The sequence below is a fragment of the Harpia harpyja genome, chromosome 9 (genome assembly GCF_026419915.1).
Source record: "Harpia harpyja isolate bHarHar1 chromosome 9, bHarHar1 primary haplotype, whole genome shotgun sequence".
Classification (NCBI taxonomy): Eukaryota; Metazoa; Chordata; class Aves; order Accipitriformes; family Accipitridae; genus Harpia; species Harpia harpyja.
This window is the reverse complement of record NC_068948.1, coordinates 35938276-35965644: the sequence shown is the minus strand read 5'-3', so window position 1 is coordinate 35965644 and position 27369 is coordinate 35938276. Positions and strand designations below refer to the sequence as shown.

Here is a 27369-nt window from a genome sequence, read left to right as displayed (position 1 = left end):
GATGAATCAGAATAAAGTCAGACAGTACTGAGCCCCATACATTTTTAAATGCAGTCCATACGCATATGCTACAAATGTTTTCACTTAAATTTTTATTTACTTGGTGTTTGAGTGCTAGCAAGGAAAATTCTATTTAATTCTTTACTAAAGATTTGTTGACCTTGTTGTATGCTTGTGATTAAATATTAATTTTTTAAACCAATAGTGCCAACTTTGTACATAAAAATTTGTAAGTTATACTACCTCAATAAACCCTGAGACTGAGGACCTGGAGGCCAAATTACTTGACGGTCTCCTGTATTTACCCACCTAATCTATGCAGTATATATACGTTTACCATGTTTACTTAAGGGAGGCAGGTACAGTGACAATAAATGGAGATGACAAACAGCTGAAGTACTCCAGATTTCCTTAGTGCATAGTTCCCCACTCCAGCTGGAAAATTCTCCCCTTTGCCACATCTGCTTATTCACGAGTAGATGGTTGTCCTCACACAGAGGCTTTTCTGCACAGCTCTACAACCTGCAAGTATCCACCAGCCATAACTTGTCAGCTTGGACTTCCACCCAAAGTGGAGTCAAAATCTTCCCCTCCAATGTTATTCTAAACAATTATTGTATTTTCTGTGGGTGTAACTAAATTGCCTCTGTCACTTTGGCTATATGCTCTCAACAGTAGTAGTAACTAAACCACGGCCCCAAGTTCTGCTGCCCAATAACAAAAATCACCCTTTCATCTTTCTGGATCTAAACACAGACCCTGCTAATCAAGTCACCTACGTATGTACAAAACCTAAGGGCAGCAGCTCATTTATTTGCATTTGATTGTCTATGTGCTGAAAGTTAAGCACAGTTTTTGATCTTCTGACAAAAGCAGACCTTGCAATGGGAAGATGAAAGACAGACCATCATTAAGAATGGTGCAGAATATCAGAGGTCAGCTTCAATCCCACACTGGATAGAGGACTCCATCTGAGCAGGTTTTTGAAGCTTTATGAACACATGGTAGCCAGAACAGTGAAAGACTTTCTTGCTTGAACTTCTAAGGTTATTAATTCATAGCACAGGAAATGTCTGCCTCAGCTTTGTCTCAAAGTAACTGTCTCTCTTTAAATCTCTCAAATACAGATTTAAAACGTTTTGCTGGCATGCAGAACAAGCAGCATCTCAAAGACATTACAGAAAAACTCTCCAGCAGCTTACCTAGAAATCATTACTTAATTTTTGTCAAGACCAAGTAAAAACATTTACTTACACAATCTCACAGCAAATACACTTATGTAAACGTGCAATTTCCAAGCAAATATTTCATTTCCAAATCAAAGCTTTTAGTTGTATACAAAGATTTCCATTTAGCACCTTATCTTCCTAACATGTCAAACTTAGAAATGATGCTTCTAATTAATACATTCTGATAAACTACAGATGAAAATCTAGCTGTTCCATTTCACTGTCCTCAAATTACAAGAAATCTCAGCAGTATTTAGGCATAATACTATACAGCTGATAAAGACAGTAACTGAAAGGCATTGAATCAGCAACAGCCAGAGCTGAAGATGTGACTTACAATTTCAGGAGCTCAAATTATAGTTTCCTATTTAAATTTAGATTTTAATCTCGCAAAACTGCTATGGCCATGGAAGGGTTCTGCCACCTGCAGCAGTCCTATAGAGAGGGCAGACTGCTGAGTACTCCACACAGTTCTTCACATGCTGTATGATTTTGCTGACGTATGCTAATCCTAGAAAGCATCACCTCTCTTATTCCAGAGAAAGTCATCCTCAAAGCACAGATCCAAGCGGGGCTGCATTGCCTGGATGTGCTATGATACAGATAAGTAATATACTGGCAAAGGAAGAATCTGAAGTTACAGGTAGGCTAACACCGCACAAAGCTGATTAGGAGCCCCTGGCTGTACAGGTCCCTAACTCCTTTTAGCCTGACACTAACACCCAGCTGACTCACTGGCAAGCTAAATTGGTAGCATTAATCAGTGGGTAATTTAGCTTCCTGGATGGCTCACTGCAAGATCAGATAAGCAGCAATATCACTGCCAGGGAAGTGCAGAAGCACAAAGTGAGGTGTGGAGGGGGATCAGGGCAATACCCTCAGCAGCATCAGGTACCTCTTACATGGGGTTAGAAGTATTGTCAAACTGTAGTCCAGCAGAAAGTTTCACTGCAGCAGGGTAGACAAGGCTGCACTGAAGAATAAAAAGCTAAATCAATACTAAATTCCTATAATCAGTGAGCTTCATAATATGTGGAATAGTTTTCCAGACACTAAACCTTCTGGTTCCTATTAGACTGTTTGTTTCCAGAGGGTTACTTAGCTCTGCATCTTCTGTGCTCTTCATAAATGCCATGCTATTCTCCACATGATGTACTTTGGTCTGAGAACAGTCTGGTTTTAGATCAGTGACCATTGCTTTGTACAGACAGTCTCTTTAGCTCGCATCTGTTGTCTAAGCTGCTGTGCCAGAAGACTTTTCTTTATGAAGTATTCAAAATGTAAATATTAGAGACAGATGCAGGTTCAGTCCAAGTGGAGGGATCGGCTCATCTATAAGGTAGTCCCTGGGTCGCACGAGCCAAGCGTGGGCATGCCATACCTCACCATGCTGGGCAAGGGAGAGGATCCTCCTGCTAAATCCTCCTCATTTCCACGTGTAAATCCTCGTCTGTTTGTATTTGTCAAGTTGGTGCTTCAACTTAACAAATACTGACCCCTTTTGGTCAGTCTTCTCTGGAGCCTCAATGTTTCTTGCAACTCTTTGCTAATCCTCCTCCCTTAGTTGCCCAGACCAGTAGAAGCCCTTGACATTACTGACTGTCAAGGTCATATTGTAAGAAATTATTTTACTGTATCTCCCGAAAGCCAGGGAGTCTCTCCTGGTGGCCTGTTTCTGGGCTGCATTTTACAGTAAGTCTCTAACCTTCCCAAGCTCTGCCAAAAAAATTTCAACTTCTTCCTGCCATGATTTAAGTTCACTCCTTTTCTTCTTTGTTCCCAGAGTAAATCAGGAGATTAAAGCCAGCTGCAGGAACCCATAAAACCCAGGCAGGAGACTAACCACAGCAATTAAGCAAGATTTGGTTTATTAAGTAAATCTTTTTCCTTTCATCTTTCTACGTGAAAGGAGTTGCTAGATCTCACCGCAGCTCTGAATGAACAGGACAGACATCTGCCTGGCAAAACAATATTCATTAAAAGCCTTGTTGTTGGCCTTAGTTGAGAAGCCAAAAGCCCAACAGAAGAATATGACCTGGTTAGCCATGTCGACCTTTCAAATACATTCCTTTAATTTGCAAAATACACGGACAGAGTAAGTGTGATTAAGCGGCTACAGCTCTGCTTAGGGAATATGGGGGATCAGGTATCTTGCGCGAATCCGTACAAGCCAGAGGAGCCCTGTCTGCCTCCGTCCTACTCTAGCAAGCAGATTTCCACCAGTGCTTTATGCGGCCACCGCTTTGTTACAGAGGTTTTCATTTACAAGCCATATGCACAGGTAAGCAGCAAGAGAGAGCCCTGTCTCAACTGGGGAATTTAGGTACTAAATTTATTAGGTAATAAATTACTGCTAATAGTAGTATTTCAGATGTGGTTCCCATTAAGAAGGCTAGTCCAAAGGGCCATCCATACAAGAATTTTGTTTTCTTTGATTTCTAGATTTACAACATGGGCTAATCATTAGTAAAAGTGAAGATCTTGTTCCTCAGACCATCTTTTCTCCTTCAGGCATTTTCTTTCTCTTGGAAAATCTAGTAAAAGCCTTCAGGAAACAGCTTTTGTAAAGAAGGGTAAACACTCTTTAAAAAGTCAAAACAGCTAATCTATAGGTATTTAGGCCTTGCTCTTTGCTCCTTTTCCTTTCACTTCTTAGAATGCTGGTCTATTTGAAACAACTTTGAAAAAAATGCCATGTCAAAACAACAACAAAAAAATTGAAATATTTTAATTGAAATATTTTACTTTGAAAATGCAGTAATCAAATCCTTAAGAATCTCCAAACCAGAATGCTTAAGTTTCTTGAATATAGGTGTAATTCTGCAAGCAGCTGAGGCAGATTTCAGTATTTCTGAAACCTCCTCTGTCAGCTGAATTGGACTAAATTCAGCTTCCCCCAAACTGCATATTTTGGTGATTTCACTGTCCATCAAAATTATATAAATTCTTTCCATTGCCAGTGAGGAATCCTGGGATTCGAAATTTTTCAGGGGCTGTTCCTTTGTAGTGTTTCTTACGTAACTGAAATTCCCTGAGACCCTAGGAAAATCAGCTGTCAATGGGAATAGGTGCTTCATATCCCCTAGGAAGCTTTGAAGAGCTCAGCTGCAAGGCACGAGGTGGATGCTGTCAGCTGTATTTTATATTTTTTTTCCCAAAAAATCCAATGTGCTTTGGGATGTTCCAGTGACAGAGTTCTTTGGTTTGGGCTGATTTCTGTGGTTAACTCTTTGTTAGCATTACCAGTCCTTTTGAGATGTCAGGTATCCCATTATTTATTTTAAAAGAAATGGAAAAAGAAATGCTTTCTGTGGAGCCTGGATACCACTACTTAAGCCACAGAGATAGTCATTTAACCTCCTAATATATCTCACGGCAAAAGTGCTGCTTTCTCCAATACTCAATGTTAATAGCACTAGTTAAGGGATTAAAGGAAAGGCAGGAGGAAAAAAAATTAAAAATATATAAATAGAAGCAGGAGAGAACTGTACAACACAGAGAATCTGGATTTGTCTTCCAAGCTGAGAGGAAACCCAATCTGAATTTACAACCTGCTAACATTCTCCCTCCAGCAAAGATAAACACTGTAAACTCCTGACATTCACAGAAGCTGCCACGGAGCTGTTACTGCATTTAACTCCAGGTCATCCTGCTTTCAGAGAAACAATCACATGTCAGCCCAGATATTACTGAGGGGTTCTCAAATCCACTAGTTGGGTTGAGTATTTAAACCTTAAGCAGGCTCACAGGAGCTCAAAACAAAAGGGAGCTTTTGCAATGGCTATGAAAAGCTCTACTTTCTCTCTGCCTTGGCTCATTGCATTTATGGGGCCACTTAAGTGGCAAAACCACTGTTACTGAGCTCAAATTATCAGTGCAGTAATGAGATAGGAGACAAGATGGTCCAAGGTAGAAGAAAGCAAAATCATGCACCAAATAACTCCAGTTCAGCATACACCCTCCTTTTCTTAACTTCCCAATCCATAGCTTCAATAATTTCTCTGGACATAGCAGTTGTCACCAACTCCCACAATTTTATGTGAAGTATTGCAGGGTTTAGATATATATATTGTTTTTAAACCTCAGCTCCCAGCGTCATTTGGAAGGAATCCTCACAGCTATTAAGAAATGGGGAAGAGGGAAAACTGAAAGCAGAAGAGTAAGTGTTTTCAATAATAAGAACCCCATATTTGTTCTTTTTATAATCCTTAATATTTTTGTAACACTTGAGGTTGGCATCCCAAAATACAAAAATCCATTCCCATTAGGAAGGATGGAGATCCCCTTGTGATAAACACTGTCCAAGTCTGGCACAGAAAGATCTTTTCCTGAGAGTTGACAATTTAAGTACTAATCAGCAGATGGGAACTTCTAATTTGGGAGCACAAAAACACAGGAGACAAGACTACTCTTTTCAATCCCCTTTTCATTGCCCTTTACCTGTTACTCATGGAATCAGCAAAAAATCTGGGTTCACAAGAAATGCAAGTGAAGCTCTTACTGAGAAGACCAAAATCTTATAGTGCCTGAGAGGTGTTTGCGGCAGTGCTTTAAAACTGTTGTACTTCTCATACTAAGCATTTTAGATGCTTAACCTTAACTGACTAGGGGACAGTCTGAGTTTGCAGTTTTCTTATGACTTATTCACCCTTTCCATTTCCTTACAGAGTGAATCAGTAGAAAGGCTCTTTTATAATTTGAAACTCTAACCAATGGGTACAAGTCAAAGATCCATCTCATGGACTCTGCAAAGAACTGAAAGAAGTTTATGCACAATCACATCTAGGTAAAGTCCCTGAAAAGTCTTTGCCACAGGATCAGTGTCTGAGTGAACACTCATTTATAAATTCCTTATACAAGGAAACATTGGACATCATGCTGTCTGCTTTGCTGTCTGTTGAAAAGTGAGCTGGAATAAGCATCTCTCACACCAACACATGCCTGCTTGCAGAGCGAGGCAGAACAGAGAGACAGAGATGGGTGTTGAGTAAATAAAAAACCTACCAGGGTGAATGAGTGCAAATTCAGCTGTACATGCTAAACACAAGCTCATCGCCTCCACAGATCTATTTTATAGGACCAGAAACACTTTTTAGATAAGTAAATGCTTTGAGATTATATTCTCTACTACATGCAGTTTCTATTATTACCCCAAAAAATCTCTAAGCTGCGTATTTGTGACATTCCCCCAGCTGGCAGAGCAATAGCAGTGCTGAGGAAAATACTTAACTGTTTGCAGTGGTTATTAGGATTATTACTTAGACCCCAAGTGACTTTCTGAAGTAATCTTCCTATGCAGTCCCTTTGTGTTTTTAATCCCATCTGCACTCCCCATTCAGCAGCTGTTATGAATGCAATTTTGCCATCAGCCATGCAGCTACGAGGGTTGTGCTTCCTTTTCCCTTAGAAAAATATAATATTGCTGAGATCAACTGCTAGAAAGGGGATGGGGCAAGTGTCCTTAAAACATCAAGAAAGAGAAGAGCCCTTCAGTCACATAATTGTTTCAAATGTTATGTACTATACTAGGTATTTGTACAAGCAATGAAAGAAAAGACTGATTATCAGGTGGTTTATCCCCAAGACGCAGCACTGTCTCTTTTGCACTCTAATGAGTCTAACTTAAGTTGACTCAAGGATGGAGCATTTTACCATTGCCCTGGAGAGAACTCCCTCCAGACAGCAGGGAGTTTGCTGACTCTGTGGGTGCTGTAATAACACGTGCTTCCATCTGTTTATTCCTGCCTCCTCGCGCTCTCTCTTTGAAGTACCGAGCAACACCAACCAGAGGCAACCTTTTGGCATAGATGAGTGCCAAAACTGCAAAGAACGAAGTGGAAAGACTGCTATGAAAGATAACCGTAGAATAAAACAAGAATTATGGCAACATGTTTCCTTTATATCCCTTGTGCCATGACTCTGGTATTTGGTAACAGTTCTTTCTTTGCTCATCATAATCCTCACACTTGTATATAGTCACTTTAAGGCACATTAACACTACTGCTATTCTTGATTTTGTTTCAGAACAAGCACACCTTGTGTTGTAATCTGCATGCAAGAGTGTGATAGAAATGCTACAAAGAAGGTCTAGGGGGATACAGCAGACAGAACTGCTAGCTTTTATGTTTGAATTGAGTCTTAATCTAGTAAAATGCTGGCAGTGATCTGTACTACAGCCTCCAAATTGGGTTCTTTCATGCTTTAAGTTTACCCAGCAATAGCACAAATCCTTGTGCCCTGAGGCAGTTGCTGGTAGTTTGTGTATTTAGGTACAGATCTGAAGCCCCTGAGACTTCGGTACGTCAGCAAAAATACCCCTGCTGACCTCAAGGGCCTTGGATCAGATGCATAAAGCACACATGGGTTTCCATGGGGTCACCACCTGGCCTGCCAGAGTCAGTGGGCACTGTCAGCAGGAAGGGCACGTGATGGAAGCTCATGTGGCTGAGGAGCGAGAAAGCAACACTAATAAATTACAGATGGGATGTGGCTTAGGGAGTTCAAGTAATGTAGAAAACTACTCTCATCCTCCTGCAGCCTCTTTCGTAATTTAAACAAATATTTCTTTTTTTTCCAGAAGTGACTGAGTAGAGACAGACATAATCTTCTCATCATTAAGAAATACTTCAAAACCTGGTGGGTTTTATCTTGTATGTGCATGTATACACTTGTCCACAGATACACACACACAGAGTATTTCATAGACAAAGTTTTCTTGTTTCTCTCTACTTTGTCTTTTCCACGTCTGTCCCTCCACATTTGCTTTCTCTTGGCTTTGTATACCTCTACATTTCCTCTTGTAATACTCCTTTTTCACTTCTCTCACATTTATTTTCACCTTTCTCTTTCATTTAGAAATTTGACTAAACCAGCCGAGTCACCACTGAGTTACAGTTCTAATTCCAACCCATCCATCCCTGCTCTCCTTTAGCTGCATTGAAAGGGCACCCTGAATCTAGTCCTACATCCTCAGCTTCTTATTTGTCTGACCTCAGTTTGCAGTTGTGTCACATCACAGTGCAAAGGCACTTATTTTATTTTGTTCTCCAAAAGAAACTAATACAAAAAAAAAAAATCATACAGTTGTTTTCAACAAGCGTGGACTCATGGCCAATTCACCGAGGCTGCCAGATGGTAAAACCACAGACAATGAGGGATCCTCTTTAGACTGGGAATTTTTCATGTCCAAAACCATTTGCCAAGTTAAATGAAAAATTTCTCTCAACTCCTACACAATTCCTTAGTGGAGAAACTATGTTCCCACCTCACGATTATGCCTGCTGTCCCTCCTAATCAGTTACCTGCCCCTCTTCGGGACACCCTCTTTCTGGCGTTGGGATACACTGTCAGAAAGCTAACTTGTCTTAGCTGGATCTAAACAGCCTTGACTAATGTATCCCAACAAAGGAAGCCCCTTAAAGTCTTTCCACGTTAGGTAAGTGGTGTCTGATTCCTGTTATAGAAAACCAGGAATAAATACCGACTGTAAGAGAAATGAGCCTGTCCAGCTGTGGGACTGTTACACCAAAGGACTAGGTACAAGAGCTGGGGCAACAATTCACTTGGAAGTTGCTTTCTCTTTGTATGTTTGGTTTGTCTTGCTCCAGGCTCAAGTATCTAATTGCAACAGCAATTACTGCTGCAGAGCATCTCAACCAACTCTGCCTTCTCTGCCCACAGAGGGCTGCTGTCAAAGCCATCTTTAATACTAATTACAGACTATCAAAGAAAGGGCTTTTCCTACAGAAACTCCCCAGCAAGAAAGAAAGGGAATAAGAACTGCAATCAAAATCAAAGCATGACTTGACACTTTTAAACAAGGCACTGTTTGCCCTTTTCAAAAGGCTGAAAAGTTTTTGCGTGGAGACAGGGTTGCCTTAGGAGTGAGCAGGCAGATGTCTGCGCATTAGAAACCACAAGCCTTCTCTTTATTGCTGTACAGTTACAGGACCAGGTTTTACACCTTTAATTTGCCAGGGCTATTTAGGTCCTCTATATTATCTCAACAACCATTTGTTGGACATGCCCAAGGGCAACAGTTCCCTTGGGCTACCATCAGCCATTTCAACAGGACGTTTTAGGGACACCCCCCCCCCTTTTTTTTTTTGGAGGCTGAGCCTGCACTCGAGGACAACTGTGGACTCTTGAAGCTATAATGAACAGAGGGAAGTCTTGAGAGGTCAACAAACTGCTGAGCTCCTTTGACATACTGCAGGAATCAGCGGGAAGATTCTGGGATGTATCAAAAGAAAACCAGCTGTCAGTGAAAGCCAGGAGCAACAGCTTGTTCCTGGATGCAGGTATTAAGGTCATGATATACTAAAAACAAGAAAAAACACCCACAAGATGAAATAGATCAATACGTTTCTAACTCTCATTGTGTTTATTCCTTCTCTTTGTGAGGATTACAAATCAGTGTAAGTCACATTCCCTTTATGATCTCCTGGGGAGGTTTTTTTTTCCCCTCGTTGACTCTTCCCAAAAGTCATTTCAATTCATCCAACTGTAGCCAGCTACTAACTGCAGGGATGAAAATCATTTTGTTTCAGCTTGATGCAGCAGAAACGCACTAGACCTAAATAGCACATGACAGGGCACACCACAAGCACCTGATTTAGGGCTGCACAGGCTTCAGCAGCAACAAAGGATTTGCTTTCTGAAAGTGCTGAAGCAGCTACTCCCAACACTGTCCGTATCAGACTAATAACATTCAAAATGAAATGTTGGGTAAACAAGTGCATGCATGGATAGGTGAATACACATACTGAGCAACCCCTGCAATCAGACTTGAAGCGCTGCTACAGAACCTCGATCGTGCCCTCTGAAGTTCTCCAACCTCCTATGCAATTTCTGTTTATAGTTACAGTCATCTCTAGAGACAACAGTCTTAGGCTGTGGAGATGAGGTTGGAAATGTCATGAGTACATTATAAGGGTTCAAACAACAGTCACTGAACAAAAAGAGCACTACTATATAGCATTATACATCCTCCTGCCACTCCCTTTAATTTGGGGGCACCTGATTCACGACTTTCAGATGCTCACGACTGGCAAAGTTGCCACATGTTCTTTTTTGGGCCAAAGACCAAACCAAAGCAGTGTGGGCTTGGGGTGATCCTCCGCTCCATTTCTATGTTATTCTGCAGAGTACTTCTAGAAATAGATGAGAAAAACTTGGTTTACAGGCCTCCTCTTGTTAAAGTAACAACCAGCCTGTCATTGTGAGGGATGTTTTAGCACTGGCCCCTATCTACCAGAAAGCTGATGAAGTTGCTCAGCAGCCACGGAGGGTGGTGTTACTGGACTTGCACGTTACATATGCCAGTCTATTTAATGCCTTAGCAAACCTCTACCTGTCTCCTAAGCCATTCACTTCCTTATTTGAAAGGCCTTAGATAAAACCACTAAGAGTTATGGGGTATACAACAACCATGGATATAGAGAAATGACAAGTACAAAGAGAGGAATATGAGTAATACACAGAAGAGGCCATTATTCTATGTACTGAGGGAAAGTGTTTCTGCTCCTTACAAAAGGAAGGATTTATCTTCCCCTGATCAGAGGTGACAAAGCTAGAATGTTAATGCTAGCAAAACACAGGGAGGGCAGGAAGAAGGCTGCCAGCAATTTCACTTTGATTTCATCAGCCGATCATGCAATTATATGTTTATTTTTTTTGTGAGCAGCAGACGCTTTCACACTTGGAGTATCCCAGGGGAGAAACAAATTACTAAGTCTCACAGATCTTTCTACAAAATTCTACACATATTTCAGTCAAGCAAGACATCGATGTTTTCGATCTCCTGTCCTTTAGGCCTGACGCAGCTTGTGTTACTGACTTTAAAGGGGACAAGACTGGTCATCAGGTAGTAAGTCTTCTCTTGGTGACAGAAGTTTTATGCAGACATAATTCAAGGCCAGCTCTGATTCTACCTTGCTGTGGATGATAAGCAGGTCAGGCCTTTAGTACCTAAGGTCCCTTAAAATTACAGTACATTCTCTCCATCTATCACTAGGTCCTCTACTCCCCTACTCCAGCCCATGTGTCCCTATGAACTTGCAGCTGGGGATGCTTATTAGCTCTCAGCAACATCTACTATGTCAGAAAACATCACATAAATGCAATTATAATACTTCTACACTGAATCTAGCTCATATGCACCCACTATATGCTCTGCTTTAATGCTCACAGTGCTGAGTTTAACGTAAAAGCAACCATGTCAGTGGGAGCATACCTGGAGATATTTGCTGGAGCAAACACAGAGGGGATAAGGCAACCCAAATGAGACCGGAGATTGGACTATACCATTATTATTAGCAGAAATAGCAGCCTCAGGAGAAAAGCTAGCAGCTCTGCTATGCTGTCATACTAATGTACTATTAGAGAGTTTATACCCCAAAAGGGTTTGTTAAAGGGAAAAGGAAGGGAAAAAATTCACACCATAAATTGTTGGAAGAGCCCTGATTTTGTTTGGATCAAACTACTTAAGGTCCAGATATTACCTATTTGCACATGGAGCTGAAAATTTATCACAGTCCCATAGACCTGTTGTTTCTGTCATTAGCAAGGAAAGTGGGTACTAATTTTCAGCAAGGAAAACTGCTAGGCTGAATAAATATTAACAATACAGTTGCATTATATGGAGCAAAGCCGCCATGCAGTTAATATGCAGAAAGTGTGCCAGCCTTGCAATAAACCAATATTGCTATGTTGTAATACTGAACTATCCACAGTAGTATGCCGGTCCACAAGATCATTTGTGACTTCATTTTATGTCATATGCTGCGAGGCCATTTTCCACCTTTTTATGACATTTTAAGGCCATCCTTTCAGCATATAAAAAGTAGCAAAAGAAGATGAGATGGACTATTTCAAATGTTTAATTATTGTTACTGAAAAGTAGTAGTGGAAAGTAGATGAAAAATCTCTCAAAATTAACGCTGGATTAAGTACTTAAGTTGGATACGTAAATTTAGGACACCCTCACTAGCACCAAGTAGATATATCTGAGATACAGGGGTGGACTGCAGGACTGGCTTCTTCATCAGCCAGCTGAAATACAGCTACTAAAGTATGCTTTTAGTTGTCACCTAATTTAGTCTTTCACTACCAACCTGCTCTCTCAATCCAATTTTACTAATTTTTAAGAACCTTTGCCCTCCTAATCCTATTATATTGGTAATTTAAAAAAAGATTTTGCTGCAATTCAGAAAACAAACACCACCCCTGCCACCTGCTTCTACTCCTTCTTGCCCCCCTAAAATGATGACTTTCCACATTGACCACCAAAACCCCTTCAGTACTTTGGAAACTCTTTGAAAAGAGATGCTTGGTTTTGCCTTTTTGTGCAGCCCTTCTAGCTGGAATTTCCCAGCCTCTGTTTGCAAGGGTGGCATTTGGAAGACCAATGACCTATTTTTTATTTTTTATTTATACCCCTGCTATTCGCAAAGCTTAAGGCCCCAGGATGAATGCATCTTCCCCAGTGCATGCCGGATCCTCTATTGGCTAATGACATTTGTCTAAAGCTTCTGGTAAAAACAAGGACTGTGAGCTGAGCTGCAGTAACACCAAGGGTAATGCGAGGTTCACAAAGGCAATAAATCCATCATGTGAATGGTAGCGGGGAGATTTACTTTTTAGTGATAAGGCAGAGAGCTGAGAACTGGGAGGTTATGAAATCATTGCTGGATGGGAGAGGGGTTTAAAAGAACAAAATTGTTGTATTTCTACCTTTGTATTAAAACTTTTACAAATGGAGTCAAGTGAGGGAAGAAAAGCAGGGAAATAGTATTTTTATTCCCTTAGCTGAATATTCATAGTATATTTTAATTATTAGGATTTGCCCTCTATATACACGTTAAATGAGGCTTTGTAGCAGCAGTAAATAATGTGAACCTTACAAAAATATGAAGTCACCTTGCAGAGGCAAAATGAAGCACGTGAGCTGATCTGTGCCTTCTTTATTGTGATTTCCATATGAGAATGAAAAGGCTGCTTTCACAGACAAGGCTGAGGCCTATGGGCACACAGTCTGAAAAATAACACCAACTTTTCATTTGTAATCTGAACAAATTTAATGTAGAAGCTATTGATGGAAAATGAACGTAGAACCTCACATTTCTATTTTTTCCAGGGTAGAACTGCACTTTAAGTCACAGGCTTTATTAATGGAATAAGTGCATTTGTCTCTTGCAGGCCTGAAAAATAAAGCACTGAGAAGTAACATATGGAATATGCCTTGGGCAAGAGATTTTCTTCTGGTATTGCTGTTTTTCTAATAAAATTGAAATCATGGCATGAGTGCACATGTTCCTGTAAAGTGTTTCACAGGGGGTGGCCTAAAATAGAGGCACCCAAAAACCACAGACATTTTTTATAATATTGCTAATCTCAACTGTTCAAAACACAATGATCTGGAATCATTTTATTTCCTTCCAAGTTCTCCACTTTTGAGTCTGTCCTTCAAGTCAAATTCCTGGGGAAATTTCTCTGAGTTTCCTCTGTAAACACAAGGGCTCGAAACTCATTTTATAATGGGAAGTTGCAATCCTCCTGCCATCCCACAACTGCAGCAGGGGATGCTCCTATAAAAATAACTACTGAGATTAAAATTCTTTAGGAATTTTTGAAAGTTAGCAACACTGATGTTAAAAAACATGGTGGGTGCAGACTTAGAATTCTACAAATTCAACTGAGCTTGTTTCCAGGCTCACAAAGTAACTGTGAGGGGGTGTCAGACTGGTTCTTTGGCTACTATCACTGCACAGACAGACAAGCCGACCCCAACATAGACATATGCATCTTAGAGAGCCTCTATCAATTTAAAGCTTCCCACTAGTACATCTTAGGCCTTTGAACCTTTGCTCTAAGATTCAGATACAGAGCTATCTGTATCACTTCTGCTTTAGGCAGCTCTCTGCCTTAATTTCCACATGTTCCTATAGGTAGAGTTTCACCACCTGACCTCACAGCTGTGTCCCAGTCTTTCTGTCAGTATTAGTAAAGAGCTTTAGGGCAGAAGATTGCTAAGCATTGTTAAGTGAAAGGACTACAGAAGAGCCTCAGGCACCAAGATTACCTTTACTTTTGAACATCTTGGTGCAAGGTCCTGGACAAGCAACACGGTTGTCTTATGCTCAGTAAAAATGTACGTTCTTCCATTCTTGTCCCAGTATCTAGCTAAGCCTAAAACTGAACAAAGTGGAAAAAAGTGATTCCAATAAGAAAGTCATGACATTCAAGGGGGCTTTTACTCTTGAAAACAGCACTGCGGTTAAGTCTGCCTGGTTAAAAAACGCCCAAGCAAACAGTTTAACTTGCATTGAGTCTATTTTGATTTCGAACTCACAATGTCAACAGTTCCAAAGGAAAGTGCTTTCTGGTTTCTTGTTTCACACTTACAGAGTGGCTAATTGAAAACCTAGGCAGGGAGAGAACTGGGAGTCTCTGAAATGCTATAGAACAGGAATGTTTTGCAACAAACAGTCTGATACAACGTCAAACCACTTAGAACTGCAGTTCCTATCACTGTCTCTTATTTTAGCTCTTCAGTTACACACAGTGATCCACTGGCCCTAGAGATACTGCCTCTGTATTTTTTTCCCACAAAAATTAAGAAGAAATCAAACGGACACCTTTCCAGCTTCGGTTTTCACTGGTAAACAGTTATCACACAAAACAAACTTAAGTGGCGTTATTTCTTCCGAGCCAATGAGTTAACAGATCATGTTTAGGTTTAGTAAGATGGGGTAGGAACCATAATCTGAGTAACAACCAAAGGAAGAAGCCCGGAGCATCTTTTGCATGTGTTGAATGGAGCCACGTGTCTCATGGTGTGTTCCTAATTCAGAACCAAGCTGTGCCAGCACCTCTGGGCACACAGCTATGCCACAGCGCGACTCAAAGAAATGGTATCACGGGCTACAGCAATGCCTAAGTAATGTCAGAATTGCAGCATATCTGTGCAGATTTGCCCTACCACTCAGGACAGTGAGTTATTCCTAGGCACACTGTTGCATTGACACAAGAGTTCAGTTTTCAAGGTCTGAAAACCTGCATAAAAATGTCCTGAGCAGAGACAGCAAGGGCTAGAGTGGCAAAAATCCTCTGCTCCAAGGTAAGCAAAAAAGACAGGGTTTTGGAACTGTTCAGCCTCCAGGAAAAAAAAAAGAAAGATTTCATGAAGAAATACCAGATATACTACACTGTCATATTTAAAATAGTTAAGAGAATCCAATTTAGCACCAGTAAAGTCCATGCATTATCTAACACCAAGAAAGAATACTTGTCTGTGCTGATGCATAAGCCGTAAAATAACAACTTAACTAATGAGCAAAAAAGCTGGAACGGAAGTTTCACTCCTCAAGGTTTCAAAACTCCTGGTTCTAATAAAATACAGAAAAGTTATTTTTTTGTTTTCTTTTCACTGGTTCTAATAAAACATAGAAAAATGATTCCCCCCACCCCCCTTCTTTTCACTGATAGTGTCAGATTCGTCAAGAAATATCTAGCATAGAACCTATTTGATGATTCCTATCTACCACAAAGCATCAGGAGCTTGTGTTTATACCATATACGTACGTGGTATATGGGGTACCTTATGTAGAATAGTCAGCATCAGCAAACATGTCTTGTGAACTACAAAGTATAAAAAAATTCTATTCTGTAAATGTTTTGGCAGCAAAAAATGTTTTGCATAAACTCCAGATTCCATGAGTACATATCATTATCTGAAAGGACATGTGCGGTTCTTCTGAATCTGAAGCAGAAATATAATTAATTAAATGGAGGAGACAATGAACAACAAAATTTAACACGACAAGTTGCGATTAATGTCCTGTTCCCTTCCAAGGGTTTAGGTAATGAATCTGATTTTACACTTCATGTTTTCAACAATCTCTGCAGAGATAAACTAATGGAATGTCCATTACCCTGGTGTAAGATTGACATATTCTCATAAAACGCTTTGTGATTGTATAAATAGCATCGAACAAGAAAAAATCAAGAGCATATAGCACGTACAAAATGTCCGTAGACACCTCATTTTTTTCTATTCAGCAAGAAGCAACAATGCAAGCAGAGAACTGGAGGTTATATTAAGAGGCATTTGTGCATTTCAGCATTTCTGTCTTACCTGAAGATGCTTGATAAGTCCAATGCATATAAATAAAAAGGAGAGGGAATGGAGTACAGGCAATCCTTGGTGCTGATGCTGACTTTTCATTGCTAAGGTTCTAATTCAAATACAGTCCACATTAATATTATTTATAGATGATTATCAAAGCTGTCGCACTTGCAGGCAGGAAAAGCATTTTTGTTTATGATCCAAGCCATGCTAACACTGTTTTGTAGAGGGCAGGCAGCTCAAAAAGGTTGAATGACTTATGCAAGGTCACACACTGACTAAATTGAAAATAAAGGAACAGAACACGTAACACCTGATTTCCTTTCACATGCTGTCTTGTACACCATGAAATCTAATGTTATCAAGTGACTGGTTTGTATATTTGTGTTGGGAGTCTGTCCACTTACAGCAGGAAATATCTCCTGTTTACTGGACTCTCCAAGCAAAGGTCAAAGAGCAAATAAATGACAGAGTTAAAGAAAGACCACTCCACTTCAGCTATGAAATGCCTGGGTGAGATACTATTGATTAAGCTTAAAGCTTTCCTTCATCATACTCCACAGCCATGTAAACAGATAAAGGATTCCAGGTCAGAGGCATTTCCCAAACCAATTGTGCAATCCCAGACACAAACAAATAGTGAAAGCTGAGCTTTCTGATAGCTCTATCAGTCCAGAATATTTACCTGGGGTTTTTGGTTACAACTGATACTGACATGGTAATTTTCTCTCTTATTCTGCAAGTTACTGAATTTATGAAACTGTCAGTCCTTCAGGACACCCATGGCAACTTTTATAAGATGGAGATCAAATTTTTTTAGCACGTCAAAGTCAAATATTTTGCGAACATAGTTGGATGATGTGGCATTTCCAAAAAAGCTTTCGAAATTGTGCAATCATTTCCCCTCCCCATATCAGCATGGGATAAGCTTAATGAACGGTACAGAATTGCACTAGAATAAGCCTAGCTTGCTTCTGATGAAACTTCAACTCACCTAGAGTGAAAATCACTCCCTTACACACAAGCAGCCTGAAGCCTATTCACCATTTAAGTCTTCCAAATAGGATTAGGGGATTTAAGTAGTGCAGGAGCTTTGCATTCTCCATCTAGTTTCTTAATGAATTTTTGCATTAATGGGAGCGAGCATTACAGCCAAGCATACAAGTTTCTCAACAGGGCTGTGTCAAGCCTTTGGAGCAGACAGTTCCAAACACAGAGAATGCATGACCTCCCCAATGCTGAGCAGCAAAATGTTGGTTGCTTTTCTGCTGAGACAGGATTTGAACTCAGATACACACAGGTTAAAGTGATGAATTTTTCCTACCTTTTCATTATTATAAGGGATTTTTTAGCTTGCTGGTTTTGAGTTGGCACTCAAAGCCAGTCTTGAATAGCTTACTACATGCTGTCCTTTAAATAGATCTTAGAAGCAGTTCTTGACAGTCTCAGCAACCCCGATCACATTAACAAAGGTATTTAAGAGAGAAAAATGAACAGCCCACATTAATTAGCAGCTCTTTATTCCTTTTAATAAGCAAACACATAAAAATGAAAACTGGAAGTCACCCCATCATCACAAGCCATGTTAATCTTGGATACCCTGCTACACAAAAGTTTACAAACTATATTTCTTGGCACTTTATGCATCTGTGCAGGCGGACTTTTATCTAAGGATCTGAACACAGCACACAAGCATTAGCTAATTAGATTTCTTGCAACTACTATAATATCAGAAGCACTCAGAAGAGAGATAAAGGTAGGGTTAAACCACAGAACCAGGTCTCATGAGACCTGCGTATCAAATGGAGCTCTACCACAGGCTGCCCACACAACCGCTGGACTTTTCCTATGTGTCGGCTCCATCACAGCATTTTTTCCAGCTCTCATAGATAGGTTTTTTGTTCCATAGTATTATATGCCTAGAGGCACCAGTCACAATCAAAACACTAGACAAACTGGTAGGAGGAGAAATTTCTACCCGCACATCAAGGTTACAAGTCCAAAAGACATGGAGTGCTGCACTATGCCCAGCGAGATGAACTGCTCTGCCTAACTTGCCCAAGTCTGCAGGAGAAATGCAAACTGGACCCCTATTTCCTATGTCCTTACCTGTCAACATCAAAAAGTCCAGAACGCCTTGGGTTTGCCACACACACAAATCACCTGTGCAAGTACATCCTGACTAAGTCCAGTACAGACAGGTCTGTTGTGTATGCACTATGTAAAATCTGCATATACAGAGTAACTGTTTATCTAGGGTGCATGAAAAGCTATTAGGAATCACCTCTTACCATTCATACAATTAAACGTCCTAGATGACTGCTTAATGCTTGGATGGGAGTAGAATGGCAAAGAAAGTAGTTGGTATTTGGAAAAACCTGTAAAAACAGTAGCCTTCCACTCCCGACTAGTAGAGATCAATGGTACATCTAATCCCTTAAGTGCAGTATCAGTTTACTATCATTATTTCAAATTTGTAAAGTGTTAGGAAATACTCTTTTAGGAGCTAAAATGTAAGTACAAACTAGTCCCACTAATTTTCAATTCACTGAAGGTGAGACGTCAAAAGAGGAATGAAGGAATGGGACAGCTAGGAATGGAACGAGGCTGTCCTAGTTCTCCTCTTCAACTTCACAGAACGTTTAAGAAGAAAAAAGAACGAATGCAATATGAGCATAAAGGGGTCTAGTCTCCAAACCAGACATATGCCTGCCTCTCATTAGAGTTCCTGGGAGATGTAAGCAAGCATCTGTCAGGAGAACCAGACCCTATGAAAAGTAGTGATATAAAATCCCAGATCCCTTCAGAGAGGCAATAAAAACAATATGGAAAATTTATAACAATTCAGTGTAATTGTTCAAAGGTAACTGCTTCAAGGACTCTTATGAGGCTTGTAAAGGTTTTTCAACTGATAAAAAAGGTACACCATTTTTAAGATGGGATAATTTAAAGCACTATTCAGCACAGCTTTGCAAGAAAACAGGATACTGATGAGCATGTGTTGGTTGCTGATCTTCTAATGTAAATTTAAAGAGAAACCATTCTTGCTAGTGAGATATGATATTTATTTTTGCACAAAACATTTTTAAACAGAAAATCCCTTCAATCCCTTTAAAATTTCATAGTTAAACACTAAAAAATAAGTTTGCAGGTCCTAGACTGACAGCTTTGTTTGGCTGGGTGCAAGAAGACATCTACTGTCTCGATCTATGACATCTTCAGAGCTTTATGCAAAAAAGGTATGACATCTGTACTGATCTGAGTACCGCAATGAAAGCATAGGTTGGCATGTTTATAGTTCAAGAATGCTCATCTTTGATCACATAGGTCAGGGAAGCTGTAGTTTTTGTCCTTGGAGCTGGGCACTATGAATGATGTGGTCTAGCCCTTTCTCTGTTATCTACTCACCCTGCAACGAAGTTGTTTCACCTTACTATGCGTTGGTCTACCCTTTAAGTAGAGCAGGCATGAACATAACTTTAAATACCACAGAGGTGTGCTGCTAAGGCTTGAAAGAATACATTTAATATTTAATCGAAAGTCACTATAATGCTGCCTAACAAAAATTTGGAAATTATCATTGTTTTCAAAGAGTCCAGCCCGTTCTGAATTCTACCATATTCTTGGAAACTGTGTTATCACCTGAAAAGTAGTTTTACGGGTCTGTTTTATAGGTCACATATAAAATAATTCCTAGCTTCAGGAGATTTAAATCTAAGATATTATTTTTCCCTTGAAAGTATTAATTTCCCTCTGAATACTTTCTTAGTCTATTCAATTACTTCAGAATTTTTCTCTGTTATTAACAATGCATCATTTAACCTCATTCTTGTTTTAATCATAACAGAATCAGGCCAGGTGTCTGCCTGTATCTGATAAATATCTTCCTTCAATATGTGAATATATAAATATTAGCAGAAACCAGCACAACAACCATTTATATTCAAAAAGAAGTAATAAATATTATGGGGTAAAATACCCCTCACTGGGAAGGAACATCAATACTGAAAGCATAAAACATACAATGGGTCTTTTACAGCATGTTTATTTGCAATAATATAGTTGTCACGTTTACTTGTTTATACCTCCTTTGAATTTTCTGAAATTACTGCTGGAAAATGTTAAAGCCAAAAAGGTAATTACATCACCAAACCTTGCCATCAATGATTCAAAGAAATGGAGCAAACCTGTAAATTATAACAGCTTAAATCAAGCTCAGGCCATGAAGAGTAGCATAAACTACAATTATGTTCTCTGGCCAAGCCAAAAACGATGGGGAAACAAGACAGTTGCTCTCTGCAAAACGGCCAGTGTGCTGCAAATTAGGTGTCAAGGTGTGCACATATTTCGGTGAGCTTCGACAGCATCCTTTGCTGCCTAGTGAGCAAGGACCTAGAATGATGTGCAGGGGGTGTTATGTGTAGGCACTGCTGCCAGCTTTGGGAACAGGCAGTATGTATACAAAAATTATGCAGGTGCAGATTCACCAAGGAAATTGAGAGCGCCTTTGTCTCTCCACCAGCACAAGCTATTGATGTGGCCATGGCTATGCAGTTCCCTCTTCACAAGGGGGACAGCCCAGATTTACTGGCCTCCTCTTACCAGTATGCTGGGAACCAGGACTCCTGCGTGATAGATTAAGTCCTGGATAGTTAAGGACCAATATCCAAAGGGGTTTTGCAGGCAGACAAAAGCCTGTCATTTTTCTGCTGCAAAGTGAGGTTTTCATGTGCTGGAAATGTCAGATTTTAGACTGAACTACTTAAAATTAGAAACACAGAAAGCCAGAGAAAAGACACTGAGATCATTAAATCTTTATAAATACCTTAAAATTCTATTGACAAGAAGTAACAGATTAAAAAAAGGATGGAAATGTGGTAGACAACAGCCATTGTATCACAGTCAAAAAGCAAGAAAGGGTCTATTTGCAAAAGTCACTGGTAATTCCTAGTCTGAGTTAACTTGCTGATCTACTTTTTATACTAATTGGCAAAAGAAAAGATGATGCATTCAGATAGATAGTGCTTAAGTGATCCTTTTTTTACTATAGTTAGCTTTATACTCTCTTATTGATTTTTTACGTCTATACTCACACTCCCCTTCAACCTTCTCCAGATCTCCTTTCTCATTAGTATTCTTTCCATAGCATCACAGAACAATACAGGTTAAGGGACCTTGGGAGACATCTAGTCCAGTCCCCTCCTCAAAGCAGGGTCAACACTGAATTCAGACCAGGGTGCTCAGGGCTGTTGGATTTTGAAATCCTCCAAGGACAGAAATTCTACAGCCTTTCTGGGCCCCCTTTTCAATCTTTCCTCTTCTCCAGGCCACACAAGCCCAAGGGTGTCATGCTGTCCTCTCAGAGGCTACCAGCACAGGAAACTGTTTTTCAGTACTCTCCAGCAATAGCCCTACTTCCTTGTCTCTTCTGGTCTTTTGCTTTAATTCCTACAGTAAGTATGAAGACACAGCAATGTAGCTGAATCGCAAAAACTGGGTGACACTACATACAGGAAATCCTGATGAGGACTCTCAGCCTGCTAACATGCATCTGAAATACAGTGGCATAGTGGTTTGAAAAACTTGAAAAATTCCAGAAGCAGCACTGTACATAAATAAATGCCTTGCCCGCATACAAGACATCTGATCATAGGCTATGTTTGAAAAGTGAGCACTAAGGTTAAGATCAGCTTTTTGACTCTGTCTAGATGAATCATTGTGGTGTCCATTTCTGAAATGAAATCAACGAGTAGCACATCAGCGCTGTCTTCCAAACATGAACTGAAATATTTGAGTATCCCTGGGAAAGCAATTTTTTCTTGACTCAACGCTTGGCCATCTAACCTTGAAATGCTAGATGTTGTAAATATGATATAGTGCTGCTATAAAAGTGGGGGAAAGTGCCTGAAATTCAAAATGAGAAGGTAGTGGGAGGAGGATTTCCCCCCCACCTTACTGCTACATCATTCTGATACTTAAAAATAAAATCCTAAAACATGTTCTTGCACTACAGAAGTAGTCATTTGTACCTATTTGAAATTGCCAGAGCCTATACATAATTCTCTTCTCCCAGTCACAGTACATTTCACATCCCCTTTGCCCACATGTAAAAGTATTAGTGAAAACTTGCTGCAATCAATAGCCATCTAGTTGATTGTGGTAGCCTTTGGAACAACAGAGGTATTTTGCAAGGCACAAGATCCTCTGGATACACCTGAGAGAAGCAGAAATTCATCAGTTTGGGATTCTTCTTTCACATTTTGTATCAACAGGGTATTGTAGCATAATCGATAGACCTAGTGCTGACTTCTTTTCTTAGCAGCTCACCTCTCAGAACAGTAAGAAATCTGTGCAGCTTCTGTATTAAGCCTTTCTTCCCTTGCTGAGAGTTCAATGCCTTAAAAAGATATGTATGAAATCACAAAACAGCTAATGGTGCTGGGCTTGTTGCACTCTTGACATTGCAAGTCTTTGAGGCAGACGTTAACAGAAATGGCTATAGAGCTGTAAATGTAGGGTGTTGGTTTTCTGCGTCTTTGAAGAGCATCTTCAAAATAAATCATGGTTAGAACTTTTTCCTTGAAAGCCTGTACAAAACCCTTAAAGTAAGTCCTTAAAAGTATTCTGTCAGTCATTCTGCATTCCGCTGACTAAACAGTAACATTACATCCATGAAGAGAGTTTGGTCTCTAATAACAGAAACAAATTTTTGTGCTTTTTTAAAAATTTTTAACATCAGGGTTAGTGATGAAGGAGTTTGAATTGAGCAATTAACTAGTACACGCCATATCCTCAGAGTGTCAGAATTCTCAAAGTAATTTCCTTTAATAACGAAAGGAAAAATCCCATCTTCCTGACAGCATTTTTGAAGGAACTAACAGAATTTGTTGTTGAAGTCCCAGGTGTCACTCTCAAACACTCACAGACACTCTCAAACAAATGACTTAACTGGTCCAATCCAGGGCAATTCATCTGATTCTAGATATCCTTTGCTTATGCATTTCTTTGTGATTCACTTTTTCCTGTGCGTAAACTGTTAATAAACATATTAATATTCACTTCTGTGAAATGCTTCAAGAAGAAAAGACTCAAACCAACATGACTGGAAGGAGACATGTTGCTACTTAGGCCATTTCTGATCTTGATTCCAGCCTCCCTGTCACAAGCCCGTGAGACTCTACACAACATTCACTGCAGAACAGTTGCTACTTTAGGTATTATCAGCCCCAGGTGTTTGTTACCACCCCAGTACTGGACACTGGGTGCTCTTCTGTAGGATCTTGAGGAAAACAAAATCACCAGGTGCTTCTAATGCAAGCCCTATTATTATTACTCTCTTTTTAAACTGAACCCACCAATGAACTACAGAAAAAGACATTAAATGACCTTCAGATAATACCTCAGTTAAGTCAGGAGAATAATGGAAGAAAAATGGGCATATTTGGGATATCTATGAAGAAGGACTGATCGCAAGCTACTAAAAAGCCACATTTGTTTGGCAATTCAGGGCAACAGATGGAGAGGCCAACTGAGAGGCACATTATTCTGTAGCACAATGATGGGTGAAGAGGCATTCTCCTATCTAAACATAAAATTGAGCATAGTACAGGGAATACAGTAAAAAGGGCGAGTATAGTAAACCCCTCATCTCCTCAGGAATGCAGTCAACCACCTTGAAAAAACTTTCTATAAAAGAGCATGAGTTATTCTCAATGGTGCTTTATTTGCAGTTGTAGCAGCTGCTGCTCAGGGCCATGACTGTTGCTTTGACGATAATTTAGGAGGAGATTTTGTCATTTTCTGTAGTAGACACTAAGATTACGGATAGTATTGCTGAATCACAGTGATCAGTATTTTGTAATATCTGGTGTCTCCCTCAATACACTAGAAATGCTATATGAATATACCAGAATACCAGCTGTAATTTTAAAAATACATTTCTAAACCTCGTAGTTGGGCAGACAGTGCTTGAGCATGTAAAAAGAAAAAACCAAATCCAAATACACATTGTTAAAAAATTATCCTCGAGTCAATTTCATTATTTTAGGGGGGTCTGGGACTTTGCTCTGAAATGCCTGAAGTAGGCATTAATTTATCATACTCTGAATGGGAATCAGATGAAGGTAAGTATAACAACTGCAGAAGTGAAATACTACATACTGTCAAGGTAGGAGAATTTGCTGTTTCAAATGTCTACAGAATTGCCAAGGTTTCCTCCTGCTGAGGAAGCCCAAAGATTCAGAACCACACGGTCTTAATGAGATTCAAATGCACATGCATTTTCCTTATATAACCTATATATTCCCCTGTTCAGCTGCGAAAAGCTGCCTCTTCCTTTCCTCCCCTGCTCTGTTACCATGATCAGCTGAATTCTGGAAGCAAAGAAGGGAAACCAACATAGAGACCTGCCCTGAGTTTTTAGAATATGGTTTTATTTTAAAGTGTTTGCTTTAGGACAGCCAAAGAGATTCAAAGCCCAACTTTAAAAGTCCTTGGGCAACACCACAGACAATCTGAATTTGCACAATGGCACATTCAGTTAACTTCATTAATACAGAATTACCTCAGTGGAAACAGTAGAGGCTGATACAGAAATTTATGGAATTCCAGAAAAAAATCCATTCTGCTTCTAACTAAAGATTCTCTCTACAAAGCACAGAGCAAAAAGTAGATGAACAAGGACAAAAAGGGAAACTTTCAACCTCCCTTTATTGTCAGAAATACTTAGGTTTCTAAACTTCTTACACCTCTCACCCCTGCCCCCAAATCTGTCTATAATCATTCTTTAATGCAGGATGGGGTATAAATTACAGCAAGTTCTTGAGGACAGAGTCTGTCTTTCAGTATGCAAAGCCTGTCTGGGACCCCTAAGGCTCTACTAAGGTACAATATTTTTATGAATGTTTTTCATGTAATGGAAGCCATTAAGGAACTGATAGCCATTTGTTAATGATTTTCTAAGAGGAGTCTAAATAATCTTATTTAAAAACCAAAACATGCAACACCAGTCAAAAGAGAGCTTCTAACACTGTTTAGCCATACTTCAAGTGTAAGCTGTTACGGCTGTTTGAAGTACTAGGTCTCTAAGGACAAAATACAGTTTCAGTGCTGCTCCAGGTGTCATGTATGAAACACTCTTTCAGTGCTGAGGCCCCAACTGTGACTTCAGTTCTGCTCTTGCTCGTCACCCAGCATACCTGGCTCTCAAGTCCTACAACTCTTACAGATTACAGCAATTTCGCTACTCCCTGGCATACCAGAATTAAGACAGACTCTTTATTGTACAAAACCAGGATAATTCTCAACTATCAAAGAAACTGCTATGGCTATGGTTAGCTGCAATAAGCAGAAATTTATTGAAACAGGATAGGTTACATGATTGGTTTACTCCCAACTGTCCTGTTTGTTCAACTCTGCTTCTGAATCCTCTTTTTTTTCTTTTCTTTTTATACTGGTCCATAAGCACAGATACATGTCAGGAATAAAATGGCTGGAATCTTCCCTGCAGCAAAAAGGCAAGAACTGTTTGACTGAACTTGAGTGGGTTAATCATATAATACAGTCTTGAACCTCGCGAACAGAGCCACAAGTCAATGCTCAGACACCCACAAAAAATGGGAAGATAATCAAAGGAATGCGTGGGTCATTCCCAGAGCAAGATAAGCCAGCTATTACAACTCTGGTCTGCTAGAATGCCTGCTTGCATGTGTTTGCAAGGCTTGTTGGAAATCACAGGCTGCTTAAAAAAGGAGCAGAAAAATCCCTTCTAAAATATGCTGCTCTTTTACTATAAGGTTTCCTTACAAGCTATGGATTTTGGACCATACATTTAAGAGTTGAGGAACAAATAGAAAGCTTGGTAGAAAATGGTTTAGCAAATAGAATGGCCAGTGTGTCACAGCGTAAGAGGTAGCAGAAATGCCTATATGAATTTAAGAAAGTTTGGTTTACTGCCATAGTTCTTGCCGGTGTCAAAACCAGGAAGAGCAACTGCGTTCTCTAATCCTTGGCGTAATTCCAAAGTAGTGACAACAAATTAGCCATAACAGTGACTTTATATGGGCCTTATCACCACAATCATCAATAGATTCAGTCCCACACCACTCTCATTAAATAGTTTAGTGCCATCATATTAACAGACAAACCAGGAAGAATAAAGGTACTCAAAAGATTTGTTCATCATAACACAGAATTCAGTAGCAAAACAGGAAAATAAGATAAACTCCCAAATTTCACGCAGGTACCAGATGACTCCCTGACTTCATCTCTGAGTCCAACAGAGAAAAGGGAGAACAGAGAGACTGCACAGCCTCCTGTGCACAGGGCGCTGCACAGGGTATGGAGCTGTAACAGCCACTGGTACTACATTTTTCCCAATAGAAGCAACTGTAGTGCTAAGGAATTGCAGTTCAAATTTTGCTGGTTTAATCTAGCTACATCTGTTTGTAGCTTTTGATCATTTCTAAGTGGACAGGAATCCAATGTGGAAACCAACAAACCTGCTGTATTACGAGGCTGTTTGCTTGTTTATGAGCGGTTCTGGAATTTGGCCTGAACTTCTGACTTTACAAGGAGATGTCCCAACTGAGAAGAGTTGAGGTAACAGACAGATGAAGAAATAATAGAGAACTTTCCCTGATGAAGCTCAACCAGGACTACAAATATTTAATTACAAAAAAAAGAAGGTGGGAGCTTATTTGAGACAGAATAGAAAATCAATCACACACACACACACAAAGGGAGGGAAAAAACCCAACTTTTTCTTCCATGTCTGCATACACATCCAGGTAACAGCACCATCAAAGGAGACAGAACAGTAGAATTCCTTACTGGTCCAAACCATCCACATGATTTGATCTCTTGACTTGTGGTCCAGCACTGAGATCCATAAACAGGCAGAACTGACTCCTTATGCTGCTCTATCCAGCCCTCGAATGGGAATTTCTGATACTGGATCCAAAATTAAACTGCTTAACCTCTGAATTTTACTACCTGACCTTCAAAGCTGATAAA

General features: G+C 39.9%; 1 protein-coding gene across 3 annotated transcripts in view; it reads right to left on the bottom strand.

The window, feature by feature from the left end:
• The window catches only part of TMEM132C (transmembrane protein 132C), a 223250-nt gene that overhangs the window by 99978 nt on the left and 95903 nt on the right, over window positions 1–27369 (bottom strand). Inside the window, exon 1 of one of the 3 annotated variants that reach the window (XM_052797471.1) lies at window positions 1567–1760. The exons of the other annotated variants lie outside the window; for them this stretch is intronic. The gene's annotated coding sequence lies outside the window, so the exon portion shown is untranslated. Of the gene's footprint in view, window positions 1–1566; window positions 1761–27369 lie in introns of those variants that run through there. 3 annotated transcript variants of the gene reach the window in all.